This window comes from Mobula hypostoma, chromosome 2, assembly GCF_963921235.1.
Source record: "Mobula hypostoma chromosome 2, sMobHyp1.1, whole genome shotgun sequence".
NCBI classification, from domain to species: Eukaryota; Metazoa; Chordata; class Chondrichthyes; order Myliobatiformes; family Myliobatidae; genus Mobula; species Mobula hypostoma.
In genome coordinates this window covers 249,933,893-249,961,616 of record NC_086098.1, presented here as the reverse complement: position 1 = coordinate 249,961,616, position 27,724 = coordinate 249,933,893, and the positions used below count along the sequence as shown (strand labels likewise).

General features: G+C 47.5%; 1 non-coding gene across 1 annotated transcript; it reads left to right on the top strand.

Annotated features, from left to right (window-relative positions):
- Positions 1-14,821: 14,821 nt before the first annotated feature.
- Positions 14,822-14,903, top strand: trnas-cga (transfer RNA serine (anticodon CGA)). Its single transcript has one exon. It is a non-coding gene; the product is annotated as a tRNA-Ser (tRNA).
- Positions 14,904-27,724: the final 12,821 nt, after the last annotated feature.

Here is a 27,724-nt window from a genome sequence, read left to right as displayed (position 1 = left end):
AACATGTAGCCAGGAAAAATGGGAAGTTCATGGCGCAGATAATGGTGAATCGTCAGAAGAATTTCAGATTTCGGTCACGATTGGTTTATTGTCAGGTATACCGGGTTCGAAAGAATCCGCACAAAGAAGACAATGTACATGATAACGGTAAATATTTCGATAAATGTAATAAAAGCAAAACAGCAGATTTGTCCACATACTGCACTGCAATCTGAAGTAATGCATAAACAGGTCTAACGTGTCGATAATGGAATAATCAAGAGAGGCAAAGCGTCCGAAAGCGCGGCCGCACCTTGAGGAAGGGTATGTGAAACTGGTAATTGGTTCAGAAGTCTGACAACACTGGAGTGAAAGTTTCCCTTAAGGCTGGCCGTCTGGACTTTCAAGCTCTTGCACATTCTCCCTAAATTTAGAAGAAAAATTGGGATGACTATATTGGCAGGCATCCTTTAATATCAAGAAGTACATATGAGGGAAACACCATAGATAGAATTTAGAGCGATTTCCGTTATAGGACTCTCCTTATTGACACCGGGTTGAACTTTGGCTGGGTGGACGGTGAGGGAGGATAGGAGAACGCCACTAGTGCTTAATTAGATTCTGCTCAGGAGTTGATACTGTAGGTTGTTTCCCTCTCTCTCCCATAGACGGTAATGACTGTCGATCAGGAAATTCCAATTCATTCGCTATGATATCCAGTGGAAGAGATGATAGAAGGTAAGTCCTGTAAGGTAGATTCAAAGATAAGCTGGAGAGGATCTCATATGAACCTGGAGCTTGCTATACGAAAGATCATTTTTATTGACAGCAATGTGCTATCTTCTCTAAAGGTATTCGAGTTAGGGGCAGTGCATATATTCCTTTTGTCTTGAAATGAACATGTTTACTCTTTGCCATCATTTCCTGAGATCCATGCAGAGGCAGTGTCGGAAGATCTTTACTGAGGCAGCTTTGACTATCAGAATTCTTACCCTGTGGATATTCTGCTCTATCAGCGCGGAGGGGCTCTGAACATCTGTGGGGTCTTTCATATTGGAGACACACACTGTCGCAGAAATGGTGTTTTGGTAAATATCTCACCGTCGGAACCGAGTGTGTGAGAGTCCGATGCACTGTCTGAGGGACAGTACTCGGTGATTGATGAGACGGTCCATCTGTGGAGTGTGCTTGCTCTGTCGGAACTGTGGGAAGCCCTCCTTGGTGTTTACCTATGGTCACATTGCTCCGTGAATTGGAAAGAAACAGAATCTGTGTCTTATCAAAGTTTTCCTGCTGTGCTTCACTATGACTTCCTCTTTGATGATATTGACCACAGTTTACTTTTCAATCAATCGCTAATATAATGTGATGAGATTAGGGATTCATGAGCTACTGTCTTCCTGCCCTGGGAATCTCTTTCTCCAAATCAGCACCCAACTTGTCTGCAGTTCCTAGAGTGTCGCAACTATGCCTGTGGAAATAGCAGTCAAAGGGCTGTGACCTCTTCACATTCCCTATCCCGTCGCCGAGCTGCGTGCTTAGCTGCCTATACCCGGAACGGGAAAAACGATGGGGAATGTCCCCTCTCCTTCCGATCCGCTCCCTTTTCCACTGCCTGCCTACCACCAGTGCGGCCGGGAAACATCCACTATTGACAGTTGTAGTTGTCTTCTGTTGGTTTGTAAAACACTCTCAATCCTCTAACTTCCCACTAATTTTTGCTCTACTATATGTCCTCTCTTTGGCTTTTATGTTGGCGTGAACACTCTTGTTAGCCACGTTTGCGTCATCTTCTCTTCATAATATCTCTTTCTCTTCCAGTTTCCTCTTCGAATTTCTGCCAGAAATTTCCGCTATTGCTGCTCTGCCATTATCGCTGCCAATGTTCTTTTCCAGATTAATTTTGGCCAGCTCCTCAGGGAGACTCTTGGGGTCCGATAATTTCGTTCTGTTAATCAAAGTAGAAAGAGCTGCTCTACGTTAGGAGACGTGATGGTGGTTGTTATAGTTGAGGTATAAGTCCGTTGGACGCCATGTCCGAGGCTACCATCCGGTTTCCGGTATTAGAATGTCCAGGAGCGAAAGGGAACAATTCTTCTCCATCTCTTTCATATACTGAACGTTTGGATGTATGCTGTTCAGATGGTCCCGGAACTGTTGGAATGACCGGAATCTATGAGGTCACACTATGAAAGCATTTTACCAAAGGAAAAGGTATCACTCTAAGTAAGAACTGGAATTCCATTGTAAAAATCGCGGGAGAGCGGAAGCCTGATTGGATGAGGACTAACCAATCAGGTAGCACGGACTACGGTGTATAAATATCACTTGACTGGACATAACCAGGCATCACCCTTGAAGAAGATGGCGAAGTTTGTCATCGAAACGTCGGTTATAATCGAGACCTGTACCCAGCTGGAAGTCCGCGAAGAGTTTATTCGGCTTCTCTCATGCCTCAGCAAATTCCTTTACCCCACTCTAATACTGATACCTTTGACTTTTGTTTCTCAGATTTCATGGTGAATTCGATCATATTGTGAGCACTTTCCCTTAAGGGTTCTTTTACGTTAAGCACTCTAATCAAATCAGGTCCGTTGCACAATATCAAATCCATAATCGCTAACCCTCTGGTTGGCTCAACCACGAGGTGTTCCAAAGCGCCATCTCGTGGGCACTCTCGAAACTCCCCCTTGTGAAATCCAGCACCAACCTGATTTTCCCAGTCTACCTGCACATGTAAGTCCCCCATGACTATTGTAACATTACGATCCCCTGTTGTCATTTGTAGGCCACATCCTTACTACTGTTTGGGGATCTGTATATAACTGCCATCAGGGTTTTTATACCCTTGCAGTTCCTTATCTCAGCCACAATGATTTCACAACTTTCGACCCTATACCACCTCTTTCTAATGATTTGATTTCATTATTTCCAACAGGAAAACGCTCCACCCCACCCCCCCACCCCGCCTAGCTGCCTACCGTTATGATACAATTTATATCCTTGGACATTAAGTTCCGAGCTATAAACTTACAACCACGATTTAGTGATGCTTACAACATCATAGCTGCCAATATGCAATTCTGATGCAAGTTCATCTACCTTATTCCGTATACCATGCGCATTCAAATAAAACACCTTCAGTTCTGTATTCACCTTTTCCGATTTTGTCAGCCTTTTACGTTGCAACTCATGTTGTGACTGCAATTTTGCCCTGTCATCAGTCGCTCCTTAGTACACATTGCCCCTGTCTGTAAACCAATTACATCATCTTCAACAATATTATCCGCCTTTCCTGCCACACTTCTTGCATTGAAATATTGTCATAAGGAGGTGGGCGCTGGGAACGGACCCAAGTGCAAGACACAGACACTGAAGTAGTTGGGACAGGACTAGGATATAGGGTAAGGGCTAGGACATGGACACGAAAACCGGGAACCCGGAACAGGACTGGACAAGAGAGCTAGGAGCCCGGGCTTGGACTCTGAGCCAGAGACTGGACAAGGACCCAGAACCTGGGTCTTGCCTCTGGCTCGGACCCCAGAACTAGGTAAGTACGAGACTTGGCTGGCAGGCAGGACGAGGCTTGAGATTAGAGACTTAAGGCGAGGCCTGAGACTAGAGACTTGAGGCGAGGCTTGAGACTTGACTTGGGGCGAGGCTTGAGGCTTGGGGTCTTGAGGCTTGGCTTGGGGCAAGGTTCGAGGCGAGGCTGGAGGCTGGAGGTCTTGAGGCGAGGCTGGAGGCTGGAGTCTTGAGGCGAGGCTGGAGGCTGGAGGTCTTGAGGCAGGGCTGGAGGCTGGAGTATTGAGGCGAGGCTGGAGGCTGGAAACTAGAGGCGAGGCTGGAGGATAGAGACTAGAGGCGAGGCAGGAGGCTGGACACTAGAGGCGAGGATGGAGGCTGGAGACTAGAGGCGAGGCTGGAGGCTGGAGACTAGTGGCGAAGCTTGGCTAGAGACCTGAGGCGTGGCTTGGGGTCTTGAAGTTTGGTTTGGGGCGCGGATCGAGGCTTGGGGTCTTGAAGCTCCTCCTCGGCAGGGCGCATATCACCTGGGCAGGGCGCGGATCACATGGGCAGGGTGAGGATCTCCACCCGACGGAGGCAAGGGACAGGAAGGGACAGAACCAACTGCAGGGTAACGGCAAGACGGCCGGACTTACCCGGCGGAGGCAAGGGACAGGAAGGGACAGATCCGACCGCAGGGTAACGGCAAGACGGCCTGACTTACCCGGCGGAGGCAAGAGACAGGAAGGAAGCTAGGAAAAGAGTGGCTCGAAGACAAGACTGCAGGCGAGGTGAGGCGAGAGTTACCAGCAAGACAAAGCAGGGCTTCAGGCAAGGAAGCAGAAGGCAGGGGAAGGGATACAAGCAGTAAGGACAAGAACAATCCAGCAGCCACGCCCTGGTCTCCGGAGGTATTTATGCAGCCAACCCCAACGAGAATCAGCTGCCTCAATTAGTGCTCAACAGGAACAGAAACAGGGTAGATAGGAAAACCGTGAACCGGAATGCGGACTTCATGGACCGGACCATGATAAATATAGGCAGCTTAGGCCACTTGTCGCAGCATGTTTAATGTTTTGATTCCTAACTTTGTCTGAGATCTTACCAACAACTGTCTCCACAGCCTCTTCACTGTTCCGGTTTCCATCCGCTTGCAACTAGCTTAAACCCAACCGTGGAGCATTAATAAACCTTCCCGCTAGGATATTTTCCCCGCTCTAGTTCAGGTGAAAACCGTCTCATCTGTACAGGTCCCACCTTCCCTTATATGGCAGTACACGGTTAGGAAATATCAAAGTCGCGACTTCGATCGTCACCGAGAGCACATGTAGTTTTGTTGGCTTTTTACGATGGAAACATAGAAACTTAGAAAATAGGTGCAGGGGTAGGCCATTCGGCCCTTCGAGCCTGCACCGCCATTTATTATGATCATGGCTGATCATCCAACTCAGAACCCTGCACCAGCCTTCCCTCCATACCCCCTGATCCCCGTAGCTACAAGGGCCATATCTAACTCCATCTTAAATATAGTCAATGAACCGGCCTCAACTCTTTCCTGTGGCAGAGAATTCCACAGATTCACCACTCCCTGTGTGAAGAAGTTTTTCCTTATCTCGGTCCTAAAAGGCTTCCCCTTTATCCTCAAACTGTGACCCCTCGTTCTGGACTTCCCCAACATCGGGAACAATCTTCCTGCATCTAGCCTGTCCAATCCCTTTAGGATTTTATACGTTTCAATCAGATCCCCCCTCAATCTTCTAAATTCCAACGAGTACAAGCGCAGTTCATCCAATCTTTCTTCATATGAAAGTCCTGCCATCCCAGGAATCAATCTGGTGAACCTTCTTTGTACTCCCTCTATGGCAAGGATGTCTTTCCTCAGATTAGGGGACCAAAACTGCACACAATACTCCAGGTGTGGTCTCACCAAGGCCTTGTACAACTGCAGTAGTACCTCCCTGCTCCTGTACTCAAATCCTCTCGCTATAATTGCCAGCATACCATTCGCCTTTTTCACCGCCTGCTGTACCTGCATGCCCACTTTCAATGACTGGTGTATAATGACACCCAGGTCTCGTTGCACCTCCCCTTTTCCTAATCGGCCACCATTCCGATAATAATCTGTTTTCCTATTTTTGCCACCAAAGTGGATAACTTCACATTTATCCACATTAAATTGCATCTGCCATGAATTTGCCCACTCACCCAACCTATCCAAGTCACCCTGCATCCTCTGAGCATCCTCCTCACAGCTAACACTGCCGCCCAGCTTCGTGCCATCCACAAACTTGGAGATGCTGCACTTAATTCCCTCATCCAAGTCATTAATATATGTTGGAAACAGCTGGGGTACCAGCACTGAGCCTTGCGGTACCCCACTAGTCACTGCCTGCCATTCTGAAAAGGTCCCGTGTATTCCCACTCTTTGCTTCCTGTCTGCTAACCAATTCTCTATCCACATCAATACCTTACCCCCAATACCGTGTGCTTTAAGTTTGCACACTAATCTCCTGTGTGGGACCTTGTCAAAAGCCTTTTCAAAATCCAAATATACCATATCCACTGGTTCTCCCCTATCCACTCTACTAGTTACATCCTCAAAAACTTCTATGAGATTCGTCAGACATGATTTTCCTTTCACAAATCCATGCTGACTTTGTCTGATCATTTCACCGCTTTCCAAATGTGCTGTTATCACATCTTTGATAACTGACTCCAGCAGTTTCCCCACCACCGACGTTAGGCTAACCGGTCTATAATTCCCCGGTTTCTCTCTCCCTCCTTTTTTAAAAAGTGGAGTTACATTAGCCACCCTCCAATCCTCAGGAACTAGTCCAGAATCTAACGAGTTTGAAAAATTATCACTAATGCATCCATTATTTCTTGGGCTACTTTCTTAAGTACTCTGGGATGCAGACCACCTGGCCCTGGGGATTTATCTGCCTTTAATCCCTTCAATTTACCTAACACCACTTCCCTACTAACATGTATTTCGCTCAGTTCCTCCATCTCACTGGACCCTCTGTCCCCTACTATTTCTGGAAGGTTATTTATGTCCTCCTTAGTGAAGACAGAACCAAAGTAATTATTCAATTGGTCTGCCATGTCCTTGCTCCCCATAATCAATTCACCTGTTTCTGTCTGTAGGGGACCTACATTTGTCTTTACCAGTCTTTTCCTTTTTACATATCTATAAAAGCTTTTACAGTCAGTTTTTATGTTCCCTGCCAGTTTTCTCTCATAATCTTTTTTCCCCTTCCTCATTTAGCCCTTTGTCCTCCTCTGCTGAACTCTGAATTTCTCCCAGTCAGGTGAGCCACTTTTTCTGGCTAATTTGTATGCTTCTTCTTTGGAATTGATACTATCCCTAATTTCCCTTGTCAGCCACGGGTGCACTACCTTCCTTGATTTATTCTTTTGCCAAACTGGGATGAACAATTGTTGTAGTTCATCCATGCAATCTTTAAATGCTTGCCATTGAATATCCACCGTCAATCTTTTAAGTGTCATTTGCCAGTCTATCTTAGCTAATTCACGACTCATACCTTCAAAGTTACCCCTCTTTAAGTTGAGAACCTTTGTTTCTGAATTAACTATGTCACTCTCCATCTTAATGAAGAATTCCACCATATTATGGTCACTCTTACCCAAGGGGCTTCTCACGACAAGATTGCTAATTAACCTTTCCTCATTGCTCAAAACCCAGTCTAGAATAGCCTGCTCTCTAGTTGGTTCCTCGACATGTTGGTTCAAAAAATCATCCCGCATACATTCCAAGAAATCCTGTTCCTCAGCACCTTTACCAATTTGGTTGACCCAATGTACATGTAGATTGAAGTCACCCATTATAACTGCTGTTCCTTTATTGCACACATTTCTAATTTCCTGTTTAATACCATTCCGACCTCACTACTACTGTTAGGTGGCCTACACAACTCCCACCAGCGTTTTCTGCCCCTTAGTGTTATGCAGTTCTACCCATATCGATTCCACATCTTCCCGGCTTATGTCCTTCCTTTCTATTGCGTTAATCTCATCTTTAACCAGCAACGCCACCCCACCTCCCCTTCCTTCATGTCTATCCCTCCTGAATATTGAATATCCCTGAACGTTGAGCTCCCATCCTTGGTCACACTGGAGCCATGTCTCTGTGATCCCAACTATATTATAATCATTAATAACAATCTGCATTTTCAATTCATTCACCTTGTTACGAATGCTCCTTGCATTGACACACAAAGCCTTCAGGCGCTCTTTTACAACTCTCTTAGCCCTTATACAATTATGTTGAAAAGTGGCCCTTTTTGATGCTTGCTCTGGATTTGTCGGCCTGCCACTTTTACTTCTCTCCTAATTACTTTTTGCTTCTACCCTCACTTTACACCCCTCTGTCTCTCTGCACTGGTTCCCATCCCCCTGTTGTGAACTAACCTCCTCTCGCCTAGCCTCTTTAATTTGATTCCCACCCCCCAACCATTCTAGTTTAAAGTTACCTCAGTAGCCCTCGCTAATCTCCCTGCCAGGATATCGGTCCCCCTAGGATTCAAGTGTAACCCGTCCTTTTTGTACAGGTCACGCCTGCGCCAAAAGAGGTCCCAATGATCCAAAAACGAATCCCTGCTTCCTGCTCCAATCCCTCAGCCACGCATTTATCCTCCACCTCATCGTATTCCTACTCTCACTGTCGCGTGGCACAGGCAGTAACCCCGAGATTACTACCTTTGCAGTCCTTTTTCTCAACTCCCTTCCTAGCTCCCTATATTCTCCTTTCAGGACCTCTTCTCTTTTCCTACCATTGTCATTGGTACCTATATGTACCACGACCTCTGGCTCCTCACCCTCCCACTTCAGGATATCTTGAACACGATCAGAAATATCCCGGACCCTGGCAGACTACCAGCAGAAATAGCATTCATCTACATTCTATTTTCTATTTCATATTGTTCGTACAATGCATTGCGTTATTTGTTTCCAATTTATTGATAAACGTCGGACCACTCCATTCACGTTTCTCTGAGCAAGAGAATGTGTTAACAAATGAAACCGCTTTTTACTAACAACCTGGTTGTGGGGGTAGAAGAGTGGGTTGGAAAGTTTGCAGACGACACAAAGGTTGGTGGAGTTCTGGATGTCATAGTCCGGTCCGTGAGGTCCGTTTTCCGCTTCACGGTCCGGTCCATGGTTCCTTGTTCCAGGATTTCTGGTTTTCCCCAGTTTCTGTTGTGAGCACATGTTTCTCGTTTTGGGGGCGGAGACATAAATACCTCTGCAAATCAGGAATTCCCTGCTGGACTGTTCTGTTCCCCTCCCTGTCTCCCCCCCCTCGCCTAACTCTCTGCCTGCCCTCCTAGCCTGGATACCCCGCCTGTATACCCTGCCTGTATCACTGAAGTTTTACCGCCAGAACAAGACCGGAGCCTTGTTTGGTCAAGATAAGGAACTGTGTTTCGTTGTGTGGAATTGTCTCGCTGTGACCACGCCTCCGCTAGGTAGGTCCGGCCGTTTGCCACTACCTAGTGTTGAGATCTGTCTCTGTGTCCATGCCTCCGCTAGGTGGGTCCGGCCGTTTGCCGCCACCTTGTGTTGGGATCCGTCTCTTCTTGTGCAGTGTTCTGTGTATGAGTCCCGACCTTACGTCCTGTTCCAAAGGAGGGGTCCCGGCTCTGATTTATGTGTGTGAGTCCCGGCCTTACGTCTTATTCCCAAGAGGGGTCCCAGATCTGTGTTTCGTGCTCCTGTCTCTTCTAATCCAAGGCTCCGTGCTCCTGAAGACCCTTGTCCAGTCCGTGCCTAGACCATTCTTATCCGAGACCTGTCCATGTGTCTTGTCTCCCTTTCTCTTCAACATTTACACCTCGGACTTCAACTACTGCACAGAGTCTTGTCATCATCAGAAGTTTTCGGATAACTCTGCAAGGATGCATTAGCAAGTTAGATGAGGCTGAGTACAGGGCTACGGTAGGAAACTTTGTCACATGTGTGAGCAGAATTATCTGCAGCTTAATGTGAAAAAGACTAAGGAGCTGGTGGTAGACCTGAGGTACCAGTGACCCTTGTTTCCAACCAGGGGGTCAGTGTGGACATGGTGGAGGATTACAAATACCTGGGGATACGAATTGACAATAAACTGGACTGGTCAAAGAACACTGAGGCTGTCTACAAGAAGGGTCAGAGCCATCTCTATTTTCTGACGAGACTGAGGTCCTTTAACATCTGCCGGGCGATGCTGAGAATGTTCTACGAGTCTGTGGTGGCCAGTGCTATCATATTTGCTGTTGTGTGCTGGGCCAGCAGGCTGAGGGTAGCAGACACCAACAGAATCAACAAACTCATTCGTAAGGCCAGTGATGTTGTAGGGATGGAACTGGACTCTCTGACGGTGGTGTCTGAAAAGAGGATGCTGTCTAATTTGCATGCCATCTTGGACAATGTCTCCCATCCACTACATAATGTACTGGGTGGGCACTGGAGTACATTCAGCAGAGACTCATTCCTCCGAGATGCAGTACACAGCGTCATAGGAAGTCATTCCTGCCTGTGGCCATCAAATTTACAACTCCTCCCTTGGAGGGTCAGACACTCTGAGTCAATAGGCTGGTCTTGAACTTATTTCGTAATTTACTGGCATAATTTACATATTACTATTTAACTATTTATGGTTCTATCACTATTTATAATTTATGGTGCAACTGTAACGAAAACTAATTTCCCCCGGATCAATAAAGTATGACTATGACTATGACTATTTACCTGTCCTTATGTCCCGCCCTACCCAGGAGTTCTACACCCAAGCCATCTCCAGTCCTGTAGCCTCGTCTTGTCCTCGCCTAGTTCTGGATTCCGAGCCCGAGCCAAGTCCCAGGTTCTGGGTACTTGCTCAGTTTCTGGCTGGGGATCCATACCCAAGCCTCCGCATTTCAACACCCAAGACCCCGCCTGCAAGCCTCAAGACCAAGACCCCAGCCTGCAGGCCTCAAGACGAAGACCCTAGACTCAAGCCACAAGACCCCAAGCCTGTCTCCAAGCTCAAGCCTCAAGACCCCAAGCCTGTCTCCAAGCTCAAACCTCAAGACCCCAGCCACCAGTGCTGCAGTCATGTCATGACCTTGCCTAGTTCTGGGGCCCAAGCCCGAGGCAACCCAGGTTCTGGATCCTTGTCCAGTGTCTGGCTCGTGGTCGAAGCCCAAGTCTGCGTTCTTGCCCCTGCGCCTTGTCTGTATCCTGTCACGTCCCTACTCTAGTCAAGTCCTGTTCCTTGTATTTCAGTGTCTGTGTCTTGCTTTTGGATCTGTTCCCAATGCCCCCATTGTGACAGCGGATAGCGTAAAGTATTATCGGAGATTGCAGAGACATTGATAGAATGCAGAAGTGGGCTGAGAAGTGGCAGATGGAGTCCAACCCGGAGAAGTGTGAGGTGGTACACTTTGGAAGGACAAACTCCAAGGCAGAGTACAAAGTAAATGGCGGGATACTTGGTAGTGTGGAGGAGCAGAGGGATCTGGGGGTACATGTTCAGAGATCCCTGAAAGTCGTCTCACAGGTAGATAGGGTAGTTAGGAAAGATTATGGGGTGTTAGTTTTCATAAGTCGAGGGATAGAGTTTAAGAGTCGCAAGGCAATGATGCAGCTCTATAAAACTCTGGTTAGGCCACACTTGGAGTACTGTGTCCATTTCTGGTCGCCTCACTATAGGAAAGATGTGGAAGCATTGGAAAGGGTACAGAGGAGATTTACCAGGATGCTGCCTGGTTTAGAAAGTATGCATTATGATCAGAGATTAAGGAAGCTAGGGCTTTACTCTTTGGCGAGAAGGAGAATGAGAGGAGACATGATAGAGGTGTAGAAGATATTAAGAGCAATAGATATAGTGGATAGCCAGCGCCTCTTCCCCAGGGCACCTCTGCTCAATACAAGAGGACATGGCTTTAAGGTAAGGGGTGGGAAGTTCAAGGGGGATATTAGAGGAAGGTTTTTTACTCAGAGAGTGGTTGGTGCGTGGAATGCACTGCCTGAGTCAGTGGTGGAGGCAGATACACTAGTGAAGTTTAAGAGTCTACTGGACAGGTATCAGTGTCAAATTGCCGATGGGTGAGTCCCTTGGCTCTAATAAAATTAACCGTTTTGATCACTACATCCATGACATTGTCCATTTTCAGGCTGCTGCTACATAACGCCTCTTGGTGTATAATACAATGGAAATTCCAGAATTCCTGCTCTGGATTTTCTGTTTGAACTTTCTCTCTGAGTTTCACAACAACACCTGCCTTTTTCCCGACCGTGGACGGTGCGCCATCTGTTGCCACGCTGACTGCGTGACTCCAGTCAACCCCCAGTCTGTCCAAGGCCTCGACTAGGCTGGAGAAAACGTCGTTCGCCGTTGTGGTGTTTGTTATGGGCACCATCTCGACAAACTCCTCGGTGACGGTCAAAGATGCATCAACACCACGAATAAATATTCCCAATTGAGCTACATCAGTCACGTCGGTGTTCTCATCAATTGCAATAGAGAAGGCAATGAGTGACTTCACTTTTTCTTTTAGTTGACTCTTCAAATCTCCTGCAAGTTCCCCGACTTTTTCTGCCACAGTATTTCTTGACAAGCTGATATTTCCAAAAGCCTGTCTCTTCTCAAGGCACGCCAGCTCAGCCGCCGTCAGCATGCATGCTTTGATGAACTCCCCCTCTGAGTATAGCTTCGATGCAGCAGCTATTTTGTTGACAATCATATAGCTGGCCTTGACAGCTACATCATGAGTCTCTCGACTTTTGGTGAAAACTGATTGCTATTTATTTAGAGCTGTTTCAAGCTCGTTTACCTTTTGCGTTCTGAGTCGTCCTGAGTACTTGTCATATTTTTATCCGTGTGACGTCTCATAGTGTCATTTGATATTGTACTCTTTTGCCACAGCCACTTGCTGCGAGCATATTAGACACACAGGTGTGCCGTTGACCTCACAGAAGTAAAAACGATCTTTCTTTCCAATTATCGTTGAATATCCGACCTTCGATGTCAACCTTTCTTTTCTTGGGGAGCATTTTGAACCATAGCAGCAAGCAATCTCAGTCTTGCTACAGGTGTTGCTTATCTGAGTACTCTGTGTGTTGATACTGTGTCTGACGACGGGAGTGGGGCCCTAGCGGTCTTCAGTGCAGGGTGGTTGGTGTTTACGCACAGCGGGAGGTTAACTGCCGCCGACGTCCACACTACGCCGGATAATTTTAAAAACGCCGGTTTCGAGTGAAAACGACAGGCGTACACACTAAGCGTTTTTCAAAATATCTCTGTCCCCACTAACACAGATATTTGGGAGAATCTCCTCTAATGCGCACGCGCAGGACATAGAAAACAAGCGAAGAGGAAACGGTATACTTAGTGCGCGTTTGTCCAGTTACAGAGTAGAAAAACTTCAAAGGAATTGCTCTTGGCTCTCGCGCAGGAGGACTTAAAACTAAAAATAAACAATACTGGAGCGTATGGAGGCAACCGGCAGGGAGTTCACGGACTGTATGACCCGGCTGACGAGTCAGAAAAACTGACTAACTCTGTTGCATTAATAAAGCACCTTGTTAAATGTATAAAACATGTCTGCATCAGTGTTATCTTGTATTTCCATACAATGTTACATTAGGCTGTTACACATCTATTGTCAGAGAAGTACTTGCATAAAGAGGTAAACCACCTTCATACAAGCAAGGACAGAAAACAGGGAAAAGTGAGTATACTTATTTATTCAGTAAGCTATGGGCCAACTGGCTTCAGTCTCGTCCGTCTGTTCTGAAATTGTTACATTGTGTGGGGGGTTGCGTTCAAGAAAACAACGAAATGCCGTGCTGCGGCTATCTGTTCCGGCACGTCATGTCAGCGTTTTTAAATAGTCAAAAAAGCTCACTTTACTATTTAACTCTCACGCCGTTCACACCGACTGCGCGTTATAACAGCTTGCGCAGTGCCAAGCAGAAGCCGAAAAAGCATTGCTGTTGTGATGTTGTCATGACAACGTTTTTAAATCTCTCCGGTTACTCCGTACACACTACAACAGATATTAGGCGTTTTCAGATTTATTCACTCTGGAGACCGTTTCTGAAAATCTCCGTTTTCGGGGGATGAAATCGCCGCTTTAATGTGGACGGAGAGTCAAAACGAAGAGAAAAAGCTTCGTTTTCAAAATTATCCGGCTTAGTGTGGACGTAGCACTACGTCCTTAAAAAGTACACACAACAAGCTGCCGGCGCAGCAGGTAGCACTGACAGCGGTGGGAGAGAGAGCGGCTGCCGTACAGATACATTATAAATGGTCGGGAATATACTTTTCCCCCAAATCATCCCGCGGGCCGGACTGGATCCCTTCGCGGGCCGGTAGTTTGACACCCCCGATTTATAATAACGACATTGGAAAGGACGGACTACCTCCTCGTCGGAAAGTCTAGTTAGGGGCGAGTTCCGGAACCACCGTCATGACATTGTCTACTGTGCTGTTACATTGTCCCGGGCCGTGCGCCAAAAACTACTCTCCGCAGCTTTCCATTGGGCCCGGTGCTGGTCAACTTCTCCTCGGAATCTCGGTGCTTTATTTCTACTTCCAGCTCCTCCAAACCCCCGAACTGTTGTTCCACTGTGCGATATCCATAATCCTACACTACTCCAGCAGCACTTTCGAGTACTGTAGTGCAGGGTTCGAAATTCCTCACGGATTTGAACATCTTCTCCGAATTACTTGCTTGCCCAGGTGCTCTAACGGGAGTCTCACCATCTGAGCAAATTAAAGGCGCAAATATCCCCAAGAACAATCTGAATATGACAATTTCACTAATGGTCCCAACAAGTCTGTATCTGGGGCCTGGAAAGCCTTTCCCGGTTTTACCGCTGAATGAACAAGTAAAGACACTTCACGTAAAGCAAACATGTTTTCATGAATAACACGATGAATGGCATCATTAACGCCAACGGTTCAGCGAGACATCCCTAGACTCTGCAAGCTGTGCTTACTTGTTCGACCACATGCGTTAAATATTTAACTCCCTTATAAATCCGGCTGATTCCCTGTTAAAGACCAAAGTGGCTTCGCTGTTCTGTGGCGCCGAGTACATCACACTGTTCCTGTGACTGAATTACTCGCCTCATTTCTGGAAAGGTAAATATCCAATTCCTAATACAGATTTTCTAATAGGTTGTATGTAAGTTCGTTCTTTTATCTTGCGCCTTCATCCACGTTCAAGAATCATTTCGAAAATAATTTCGCTTTTAATTTCGGCCAATTAAAAATTAAATTACTCTGAATTCTTCTCCGTCCCTTGATATGTGACATGAACAGGGCATTCTAACACTTCAAAGAAAAGCTGCGATGGCCGAGTGGTTAAGGCGTTGGATTCGAAATCCAATGGAGTTTCTCCGCGCAGGTTCGAACCCTGCTCGCAGCGGATACTGTTTACCTGATTCCTGACACAGAGGATACGGCCGGAAAAGTATCTGGTTTTGCCATTGAACTGAATGCCAACCGGACTAGTATCGCGCGGGAGAGTCCGCGAGGGTATCAGAATTTTTAACAGATCCCACAACACTTAAAGGGATTGAGCATTTGTAAACATTTCTGATCATTGGTTAACTGGCGACGAATGACGTGTCCCTGCAATGGGTTAACGGCGTTTCTCCCACACCGATGCTGTTAATTTTTAATTGGCTTTCCAATTACTGTCTTTCACATGAATTTGCGATGCAGTTCTTAACATCGGAACCATCATACAATTTTTGATTAAGCTAACAATTGGACAGGGTAGTTGAATGCTCCTCTTGCAGGCTGTGGCTATGCAGGGAGATTTCTAGTGTCCCTGACGACTGCATCTGCGAGAAGTGTATCCAGCTACAGCTTCCAACAATCAACGTTAAGGAGTTAGAGCTGGAACTGGATGAACTGCGGATCATTCGGGAGGCTGAGTGGGTGATAGACAGGACATACAGACAGATAGTTAAACCCAAGGTTAGGATTCAGAAAATTGGCTGATGGTCAAGAAAGGGAAAACGATTAAGGAGCCAGTGCAAAGTGCCGTTATGGTCATCCCCCTCAGCGGCAGATATATCACTTTGGGTACTATCGTGGGCGAGGCGGATTATCTAACAGAAGGAAGGTCACAGTGGTCGGGTCTCTGGCACTGTCTGCCTCTGTTAGGGGAAAGGACAGGAGATTTTCTGGTCGAGATTGAGCTTCCAGGATGGTATGTTGCCTCCCGGGTGCCAGGGTCCGGAATATCTCGGATCTAGACCATAGCGTTCTACAGTGGGAGGGTGAACAGCCAGAAGTCGTGGTCCTTGTAGGTACCAATGACGGGGGAAGCACGAGTGCCGAGGGTCTGCATAGGAAGCACAGAGAATTAGGTATCAGAGCATGGTCTCCAGGGCTGCGGTGTCAAGATTTTACCCGTTCTTCGTGCGAGCGAGGCCAGCATTAGGAAGTTTATTCAGTTTCATACCTGGCTAAGGAGTTGGTGTAGGAGGGAGGGCAGAAGATTTTTGGATAATTAGGCTCTCTTCCAGGGATGGTGGGACCTGTACAGAGGGGACGGATTGCACCTCAACTGGAGCGGAAATGATATCTTATCGGGAAGGTTTGTTAATGCTGCACGGTGGGGTTTAAACTGGAGTTGCAGGGGGATTGGAGCCAAAGTGCCCGAACAGCTTGTGGAGAGGTTCCTGAGGCAGATGTTTGTAAGACGTCAAACAAAGTTAGGAATCAAAAGGTTGAGCATGGTGTTATTAATGTCCTGAACAGCATGTAGTTCAATGCAAGAAGTATAGTAAGAAAAGCGGGTAATAGTGATGAAGACGAGGTAGCTGGTTTACAAATAGAGGTAATGTGTACTGAGGAGAGGCTGTTAACAGGGCGAAATTGCAGTCAACAGGATGAATTACAAAGTGAATGGCGGACAAAATCGAAATGGGTGAATACAAGGACTAAGGGTGTTTACAGAGGCATGCAAAAGTTTGGGCACCCTTGGTCAAAATTTTTGTTACTGTGAATAGCTAAGCGAGTAAAAGATTAACTGATTTCCAAAAGGCACAAACTTAAAGATGGCACATTTCTTTAATATTTTAAGCGAGACAACTTTTTTATTTTCATCTTTTACATTTTCAAAATAACAAAAAAGGAAAAGGGCCCGAAACAAAAGTTTGGGCAACCTGCATGGCAGGTTGGATGTTGTCGTTTAAAGTTAAATTGGATAGATATATGGACAGGAAGGGAATGGAGGGTTATGGACCAAGTGCAGGTCGGTGGGGCTAGGTGAGAGTAGGACTTCGGCACGGACTAGAAGGGCCGAGATGGCCTGTTTCCGTGCTGTAATTGTTATATGGTTATATGGTTACTTAGTATCACCCCCTTTCGCAAGTACCACAGCTTGTAAACGCTTTTTGTAGCCAGCTAAGAGTCTTTCAATTCTTGTTGAAACAAGTCCTGTGGATTGATGAAGTTAAGATAGAACTTGGCCGCAATGAGCAGAAGTATGTTTGGAGAAAAAAGGGTGCAGGATTTCATGAAAAGAACACCTCTCCAACTGTTAAGCACGGGGGTGGATCGATCATGCATTGGGCTTGTGTTGCAGCCAGTGGCACGGGGAACATTTTCTGGTAGAGGGAAGCAAACATCACACCGTCTGTAAAAAAGCAAAAGATGATAACAGGATAGCTTCTGTAACAGGATAATGAACCTAAGCACACATAATAATCCACAATGGACTACCTTAAGAGGGGCAAGCTGAAGGTTTTGCCATGGCCCTCACAGGCCCCTGACCTAAACATCATCGAGAATCTGTGGATAGACCTCAAAAGAGCAGTGCATGCAAGACGGCCCAAGAATCTCACAGAAGCCTTTTGCAAGAAAAAATGGGCGGAAATCTCCCAAACAAGAACTGAAAGACTCTTAGCTGGCTACAAAAAAAGCGTTTACAAGCTGTGATACTTGCCAAAGGGGGTGTTACTAAGTACTGAAATGCAGGGTGCCCAAACTTTTGCTTCGGGTTCCTTTTCTTTTTAGTTAGTTTTGAAACTGTAAAAGATGGAAATAAAACTACTTTTCTTGCTTAAAATATTAAAGAGATGTGTCATCTTTAACTTCTATGCCTTTTGGAAATCAGCTCATAGTAACAGAAATTTTGACCAGGGGTGCCCAAACTTTTGCATGCCACTGTATATTTGGATGAGCGCAGTATGCGGACTAAGGTAGATGAACTTGTAGCACATTTGCAGATCGTCAGCTACGAAAATCAGGTACGTGCTGGATTCCAGGAGGGGGAATTTCTGGAGTGCCTGTGAGATGGCTATTAACGCAGCTCGTGGTTGAATCCACCAGGGGAATCAACTATTCTGGATTGAGTGTTGTGCAATGAACCAGACTTGACTAGAGAGCGTAAATAGACCACTGGCAGGGATGACGGCAGAGCAGAAGTGGCTTGAATTTCTGGAAGCAATTCTGAAGGCGCGAGATATATACAACCCAAAGCGGAAGATGTCTTCTAAAGGAAATGTAACACCCTGGGAAACGTTTCGTTGTTAATGTAATAGTCTTTCCGTAGAAGCATTTGGGTTATAGTAGAGACAACGGGTGTTTTGGAATTCAAACTGCGTCTTTTGCTCGGCGGGAGTTGAAGGCAGAAGACTTGGAGAGAACCGGTCTTAGGGTACGACCCAGTGGGGACCGCGGTTTGATGGGAGTCAGGCGCCGAGATCGACTGAGGATCGGTGAATAGGAATTTTGGGAAGAGTTGAGCGGCAACTTGTGTACATTTGACTGTTTAATTATATTGGACCTTTTTTTTTCTTTTCTTTGCTAACCTTCTAGTTAAATTAAGACTTATTTATATAAATCATTTAATCGTATGCAGTGTGCAGTCTGTTATTTCTTGGCACTGAGTTGTAACAGGGTAGCAAATTACACACCATCCACACAAACTGGGATTTGGGATGGGGGAGACGTCTCAATCGCATGGGTTTGGCGGGACCGGGGGGAGTATTCCCGAGACTTACGTAGCCAATGAAACCAGCGGACTTTCACTCGTGGGGATATCGTCCCGGATCGATTCCTTTGGACGCTGTGTGATTACCATGAACATTGATTCATTGGGTTGTGTGTTTACGCATGTGTTAAACTATTGTCCAGTAAAATGAGTAAGATACGTGGTTGTGGATTCTGCAGGGATTGAGCGTTAGTGAGACTCCACGGGGTTACACAGAAACGTAACAACATAGAAAACCTACAGCACAATGCAAGCCCCTCGGCCTACAAAGCTGTGCCGAACATGTCCTTACCTTAGAAATTACCTCGGGTTACGCATAGCCCTCTATTTTTCTAAACTCCATGTATCCATCCAGGAGTCTCTTAAAAGACCCTATCGTATTCGACTTCACCACCATCGCCGGCAGCCCATTCGACGCACTCACCGCTCTCTGCGTAAAAAAAAACCCTGACATCTCCTTTGTACCTGCTTCCAAGCACCTTAAAACGGTACCCTTTCGTGTTAGCCATTTCAGCCCTAGGAGAAAGCCTCTGACTATCCACACAATCAATGCTTCTCATCATCTTATACACCTCTGTCAGGTCTCCTCTCATTCTCCGTCGCTCCAAGGAGAAATCGCCGAGTTCATTCAACTTATTCTCATAAGTCATGCTCCCCAATCCCGCCAACATCCTTGTAAATCTCCCCTGCACCCTTTCAATGGTTTCCACATCCTTCCTGTAATGAGGCGACCAGAACTGAGCACAGAACTCCAAGTGGGGTCTGACCAGGGTCCTATATAGCTGCAACATTACCTCTCGGCTCCTAAACTCCATCCCACAATTGATGAAGGTCAATGCACCGTATGCCTTCTTTACCACAGAGTCAACCTGCACAGCAGCTTTGAGCGTCCTATGTGCTCGGACCCCAAGATCCCTCTGATCTTCCGCACTGCCAAGAGTCCTAACATTAATATTATAATCTGCCATCATATTTGACCTACCAAAATGAACCACCTCACACCTATCTGGGTTGAACTCCATCTGCCATTTCTCAGACCAGATTTGCATCCTATCAGTGCCCCGCTGTAACCTCTGACTATCCACACTATCCACAACACCTCCAACCTGGGTGTCATCAGCAAATTTACTAACCCATCCCCCACTTCCTCATCCAGGTCATTTATAAAAATCACGAAGAGTGGGGGTCAAAGAACAGATCCCTGAGGCAGACCACTGGTCACTGACTTCCATGCAAAATATGACCAGTTTACAACCACCCTTTGACTTCCGTGGGCAAGACAATTCTGGATCCACAAAGCAATGTAGCCTTGAATCTCATGCCTCCTTACTTTCTCAAGAAGCCTTGCATGGGGCACCTTATCAAATGTCTTGCTGAAATCCATATACACTACATCTACTGCTCTACCTTCATCAATGTGTTTAGTCACATCCTCAAAAATATCAATCAGGCTCCTAAGGCACGACCTGCCTTTGACAAAACCATGCTGACTATTCCAAATGTTCATAAATCCTGCCTCTCAGGATCTTCTCCATCAGTTTACCAACCACTGAAGTAAGACTCACTGGTCTATAATTTCCAGGGCTATCTCTACTCCCTTTCTTGAATAAGGGAGGAACAACATCCGCCAACCTACAATACTCAGTAACCTCTCCAGTCCCTATTGATGATGCAAAGATCGTCGCCAGAGGTTCATCACTCTCCTCTCTCACCTTCTACAGTAGCTTGGGGTACATCTCGTACGGTCACGGTGACTTATCCAACTTGATGCTTCCCAAAAGCACATCCTCTTCCATAATATCTACATGCTCACGCTTTTTAGTCCGCTGTAAGTAATCCGTACAATCGCTAAGGTCCTTTCACGAATGCGTGTGTATTTAATGGGGTAGACATTCGTAGCTCCAATAAATTGTTAATTCCAAATTTAAGTACCGCTAAAGCATTGGGATCAGTTACGATCATGAAATGCATTTTTTGACAAAACCGCGGGCAAAGACTGTATTTTAGTTCAGACTAGCGCTGAACTGGGGCCCCAAGAGAGGTGGCGGGGGGTGGGGGTGGGGGGAGGGGTGGTGCATGGGCTGACAACACTTTCCGGAAGGTGGGGAGTGTAGGCGAGGGTGTCGAATCAGAAGCTGAGTTTGCCGTAGCTGGCGGCGGAGACTTAGAGAAAAGTTGCTCTCGTTTCCGCGGAGCGAGGGGAAGGAGAAGTCTGATGTAGAAGGTCTAAAGCGTCCTCCAGCGAGGGGTGAGGATTCTGAGTTGGTTCCGGCACTTACACCTCTGGCGAATAAATAGCGACGTGCCCAGTTTAAAAGTCCCTGTTTTCGTAGGCTCAGCAAATTCTCAGGAATATTGCCCACCCCGAGGAGAAGGAGGAATTTGAGACTTGGGCGGCGCACACTGGCTGAGTGGCTGTGCTCTGATGACGTGAAAGGACATCGATTGGTAGATAGTCTGAGGGGGCGGCTGCTGACGTATTGAGAACCTTAAAGGCAGAAAATCCCCTTGCAACTTCTGCGGGTCACATGCAAGCGCGAGAAAATGTCTTTGACGCGACGGGAAGGCCAGTGGAACTTATGACGGGTTTTCAGGACATGTTTCAGGAAAAGGGGGAGAAACTTCCCGCCTACATTTTTCGGCTGGAGAGGCAGCTGAGCTGCTTGCGGCGTAGGGGGAGGGGCGCAATTCAAACAGCTGAAGTGACTCAGTTATGAATGGACCATGTGGCGAAAGGCGCACAGTCACAGGCCAAGATCTCGTGGGGTCTCCGAATGTCTCGTAAGACGCGCCCCCTCCCTCGTTGGTCGAGCTGATCAAAGAAGTAAGAATGGAGGAGAATGCGACGGAAGCGCGGGTGGCCTCCGTCAGCTGGGTACAGTCCTCGGTAGTAGCCCCCTCGGCTGAAGTGGCCACTGATAGTCCACCCCGGGGAGTGGTAAATGAGCACGTGGCAGAGTTCAGAACTGAGATGTCCGGGTTGTTACCGCGGGTGCGGCCACTCCCCACGACTAAGCAACAGGAAGTAGGACCACCTCAGAGCTGCTCGTGAACGGGATCCCGCGAGAAGAGGAGCGACTGGTGCAGGCGACATTTATACCAGCGACTGTCATTGAACCTGGGTTTATCGGAGGCAGATGTGAGAGTAGCTCAGGCCCTTGATACATTCCTGTTGGATTGTCCGGACCCGGTCGAGAAGGGCGTAGCATCAATTCTTGTGGGGATAAATACTCCTATTGTGAGGAGGCTGGAGGGAGCCTGCAAGGAGAAAGTTGGAGAGAGCTTTCTGAGACCATTGTCCATTCACCCGGTGTTCCGAGCCGCTTTTGAGAAAGTTCATGACCGTACTGGGCTGAACGATGAGCATAAATAAGGAACCGTGTTGTACACCCAGTCCAAACCAGTCGGACTATGGCCAGTGGAAGTAGCTAGCGTGACGGGAAACCCCAAATTTCCCGGAATGCCTGATACCGAGGCCCTTTGTCGGATGCTCCGGACGACCACGACAAGGAGTCATGCTTACTTGCTGGGGTACTGGCCCGAAGTGCAGACGCCGTCGTTTGTACAGGTGAACAGAATGAAAGTGATCGTCAGGAACACTGCAGAAAGGGAACTCACCCTCAGGCAGGGGATGCCAATGGTGCACCTCTTTCCGGTGACGGTAATGACTAATGCCTCTGTGAGACAAGCCGGGGAGACACTCCGTCCGAAAAAGGGAAGTGAGAAGATGTTGAAGCTGGAAGATGTCTTTTCTACTGACGGGTTTGATGTGGGTTGTTCCAAGACCACTCAGCACACCATCCAGGTGACAGAGGGCACCCCGTTCAGAGAAAGTCCGCGCCGGCCGGCTCCTGCAGAAGTGGAAGACGTTCGGCGGCATCTGCGGAAGCTGAAGGAAATCAGGATCATCACTTAATTCAGAAGTCCCTATACGTAATAGTGGTGGACAGCATGAAGAATGGGAAGGTACGAATGTGTGTGGACCATCCGACTGTAAACCGGCGCGCAGTCCCTGATCGAGAACGTGCTGGCCTCTCTAGGTGGTGCGAAGTGGGTCAGTGTACTGGACTTGAGAAGTGGATATTATCAGATCCCCATGAGTGAAGCCGACAAGGAGAAGACGGCATTCATTTGTCCATTGGGATTCCTCCAGTTGGGAATGATGCCCCAGGGCATATCGTGTTTCCCGGGGACTTTCCAGCGCGTCATGGAGAAAACGGTGGTGGATATGAACTTGCTTGAGGTGTTGGTGTACCTGGATGATCTCATAATGTTCGGGTCCACCTTGGAGGAAGATGAAGCGAGGCTACTGAACGTGCTGGGCCGCCTGAAAGGTGAAGGGATAAAACTTCCCTGGACAAGTGCCAGTTTTGCAAGACGCCTGTCAACTATGTTGGGCACATAGTCTCACGAAATTGAAGAGCTACAGTTCCGTCTAAGATAGAGGCGTTGGCCACTTGACCAAGGCCCGAGACTGTGAACGTCCTGCGCTCGTTCCTTGGGTTCTGTAAATGCAATCGGAGGTTCGTTAAGGACTAGTCTCAAGCGAGTCACCCTTTAAATCAGATTCTGTGCCGTTACCCTCCCTCGGGGGAGAAAATGACAGGAGGGTAAAGAGTATCGTAGCCTTTCGGGGCCTTTTTGACCCAGGCGGAATGCAAAATGTGAAGAGGCCTTTCAGGTGGTGAAGGAGCTGCTGACGAAAGTGTTATAGTGGCTTTTACAGACCCCCGGTTGCCGTATGTATTGCATATAGATGCCAGCAGAGAGAGCTTAGGGGATGTATCAGGACCAGGGCATAGGGTAAGACCTGTCGCTTTTGTCAGCAGGAGTCTTTCACCCTCTGAGTGAAACTACCCCAAGCAGAAATTGGAGTTCCTGACATTGAAATGGGCTGTGGTGGATAAGCTAATTGATGATCTATATGGTATCATGTTCGAGGTGAGGACGGACAACAACCCATTAACTTATATCCTGACCTCGGCGAAACTGGATGCCACAGGCCATCGGTGGTTGGCGGCGTTGTCTGCCTGTGATTTCAGCCTGAAGCACCGGCCGGGGAGTCGAAACATTGATGACGATACTTTGTCCCGACGGGCACATGAAGGGCTGGACAGGGGCAGAGAGTGGGAGAGCGCTCCTGGCGTTAAAGTAATGTGCCAGTCTTCCGTCATGCATACGGCACAGGAAAGGCAAGGGCAGAATCAAGCTGTAGATCATTTGTGAGCTTTCGATGGTGCCATTCCAACAGCTTACTACAACCAGACTGCTCTGAAGACAAAGCAGTTGCTGGAATTGAGTCCTGGGGAAATGGCAGCGGTTCAGCGAGATAACCCATGCATCGTTCCTTTTGTCAGCGGTTGCGAAAGAGGATATGGACGAAACGCACAAAATGAAACATTGAGAGGTGTCTGAGTGAGTGGCCCAGATTGGAGTTCAGGAACCAGATTCTATATCGGGTCACTTCGCCACTAGACAGGCCTCGGCTTTCCCAGTTGGTTCTTCCTGAGAAGTATCGGTGGATTGTGTTGAAGGCACTTCATGATCATTCCGGCCACTTGGGGTTGACAAGACTTATCGATTTCTCAGAAGTCGGTTCTACAAGCCGGAGGTCGAACAATACTGCAAATCGTGTATCCGATGTACACGGAAGAAGACGCTGCCTACGCAGGCAGCTCCGTTATCGCATTGGCAGAGTGCTGGGCCACTTGATCTGGTGTGTATGGATTTCGTATCAATAGAGCCTGATGTCAGCAATGTCTTGGCTTTTGCTGATTACTACAGATATGTTCAAGCCTTTCCAGCCAAGGATCAGAGGACGTCCACCGGTACCGAAGTGTTATGGGTCGGTGTTTAGTCTATTATGGCCTCCCCTGGCGCATACATGAAGACCAGGGATGGAATTTCTAGAGTAGGCTCAGACATGTGCTACTGAGCACGCTTGGAGTAGAGAAGTCGAGGATTATGCCTTATCACTAGCAGGATGATACGCAGCCCGAAAGATTCAATCAGACTTCACCAGATATGCTCAGAACCTTGGAGATCACTGAAAAAATAAAACAAGTGGAGTCAACACTCTGGATATCTGGTCCACTGCTAGAAGTATACACAGAATGAAAATACCGGGTACTCCCCGTATTATCTGATGTTTGGGCACGAAGCGAGGTTAACCATTGACCTCTGGTTTGCGACTGGTACGGAAGATCTACTACAGAAGACTTATCTGAAATTTATGGCTGATATTGGAAGGGAGCTGCAAAATGCTGATGAACTAGCTGAGATCACTGCTACGAAGCAGGATCCAGAAAATAAGAGAAGGTATAATTAAAAGGTTAGGTTCTCCCAGGTAATTCCTGGGTACCGAGTTCTCGTAAAGAATTTGGGGCTACCTGGGAAGTATAAGTTGGCTAACTGCTGGGCGGCTACGCACTATGTCGTGGAGAGTTACATGACAAAGGAAGCCGTTTTCCGGGTGAAACCAGAGGATGGGAATGGCCTGCTAAGATTGGCCATCGGACCCACCTTCTACCTCTAGAACAAAAGGTACGTGTTGACCCAGAGCCTGACTCGGACTCTACGCTGACGTGGGGGAACCGAAGCACCAGCAGCCGGAAGGACTACACCAGACCTTCACCCTGAATGTGATACGGCCTCTGAGGATGAGGAGATGGTGGTGTGGTATCTGCTGCCCTTCGCAAACTCCCCAATAATTGATGAACAGATTCCCAACCCTTCTCTTGCTGAGGCAGGTGAAATGGGGGGGGGGGGGTGGCGGGGGAATGGGGAACTATAGTGGACAGGTGGACTTACGGTTAGAAAATGACGAGAGGCTGGAGTCTAGAGTAATTGGGCATGAAGGCAGGCTCAGTCAAGTGACAAGGAACCTGAATTGTCGGGAGGCACAAGTACTGGACAAGGGGGACACCCAGGTAGACATGAAAGAGCCCAAGGACTATCTGAAGCTGGAAAAGGAGATGATGGTGTAAGAAGGTCCCAAAGAGTCAGCAGAACCCCAGACAGGCTGCCCCATGTGGAACCCGGGGAATAGAGTGTGGCAGCTATCCCCTAGGTGAGCATTATACTGTCATTTACACCTGGGTTGGAGTTGGTGCTTTGTATGAAGTTGTGACAAATTCTTTCAATGTTATGAGAACATGACTAATTTTACCGGGGGGAGAGTAGAACACCCTGGGAAAGGTTTCACTGCTAACGTCATTGTCTTACTGTAGAAGCTGTTTTTCGGTTATACTAGAGATAACGGGCGCTTTGGGATACGAGCTGAGTAGTTTGTTAGGCGGGATATGAAGAGAGAAGACCCGGTAAGGAACCCGTCGTAAGTTACGCCCCGGTATGGGACTGTGATTCGATAGAGCCAGGTGTCAAGCTCGACTGAGGATCGGTGAATATGAATTTTGCTCCAGCTTGTGCACATTTGACTCTTCAATTATAATGGGCCCTTTTTAGTTTATTTTTCTTCACTAACCCTTTAGTACAATCCCTTTAATCCCATGCAGTGTGCCGTCTGTTGTTTCGTGGCACTGAGTTGTAACACCGTGGAAAATTACGCAGCATCCACACTGTTCCCCCGTCCAAGGCGTCATTTAGTAGGTGAAAGAATGCGTTTTATCACTTAACCCTGATTTCTGATACTTCTGTAACGCTGATTCTCTCTCCCTCCACAGTGGCTGTCCGTGTTGCTTTTTTATTTTTATTTTAGTACAATTCTCCATTTGACCATGAGTATATCGCTAGAGTATATCTTCCACCTCTTCACTGCCTTCCGCACTGACCGGCTTCTGTATAACCACGTAATACAACGCCTGTTGCCCAAACAGTGAACGCAGTACCTGACAGCCGTTCGGTCAGCTTTCAGCATGGAATATACACAGTGCTATGCAACTAGAACAGGAAAATACCAATATCTCGCACACATTGGGAATTCAGTTTCTTAAGGATAACACATCTCGGATAGTCCAGCGATGACTTCCGTCTTCCAAACTCTCCTCCCTTCTCTTCATTCCAGCCATGACTCCAGTGGGACGACTCATTAGGAACAAGTGCACATGGTGATATAGAGCACATGTTTTAAGAGGCGGAGTTAAGAAGGCGCTAAACGACGGCTCCTTTGCTTGCTTCTTCGGAAACAGCTCTATTTCCATCTTTAATATCTTTATTTTTCCCTTTCGGTGTTATTTTGAAGAGTCTGACCTGAAGTTACAGTCTGACTTCAGTTCTTCGCGGGAATGGGACCCGTTCTAGAGGGTTCAGGACCGGCCGTTGTTCGGCACACCAAGGGTTAGGCCTGAGAGGAGGCCTAGTGTTTAGAAGCCTAAGGTCTCGGGGCTCTGGAGACGGGCGGATCGAGGGTCGGTGTCACGGCAGGAGCCTCGTGTGTCGTCGGGAAGGCCGGAAAATCTTCCGCTGTGGGCCCGAAGACCCGAGAACTTTCCCATCTTTGGGCACAGAGCTCGTAAAAAGGGACAAAACGGACTTTTTAACGTTGTTGTCAAGTCTCCCGTTCGGTGTGAAAATGGGGGACACCTCCCTCTCCCTTATTAGGGAGAGAGAGAACCTGGGGGTTGGTTTATGCCGGATGAATTGCGGTAGGCTTTGGGGTAACTGTAACGCCTGTGTCTTTGCTAACGCTCGGCTCAAGCTTGGGCTCGGTAGCGGGTGCGCTTTTTGTTTGCCGGTGGGGGGAGGGTGGATTGCCGCTCGCCGCCGCTTACGCGCGGAAGGGAGAGCTGGGGTGGGGGAACTTTGCGGTTCTCACGTCTAACTGTCGTTCATGTTTTGGGGAACCTCTCTGTTTCCGTGGATGTTTTGCGAAGAAGAAAAAGTATTTCAGGATGTATATTGTATGTATTTCTTTGACATTACATTGAACCTTTGATCCTCGCGGTGGGGACAGGAACACTCACAAGCCAAGAAACAATTTACACTCCAAACTACGCGTGTTTGTAACACAGAGCGAGTCAGAGAATGAGTCGAAACAGAACTCTGTTCCGTAGGTGCCGCTCTGAGGCTGTCCCATCAGAATGCCGGATTCTTGCCGATCAGCTGCGGACACAGGAAACATTGACGCGGCAGAATAAATAAAGAGGCGTTCCTCTCTTTTGCCTCTTCCATTTCCGACTCTGGGCCCCTTCTTAACTCCTCTCCTCCTCAACTGCCTTCTCACATTCCCCTGGTGCTCCACCTCCTCCCCTTTCTCCCATGATCCACTCTCATGTACT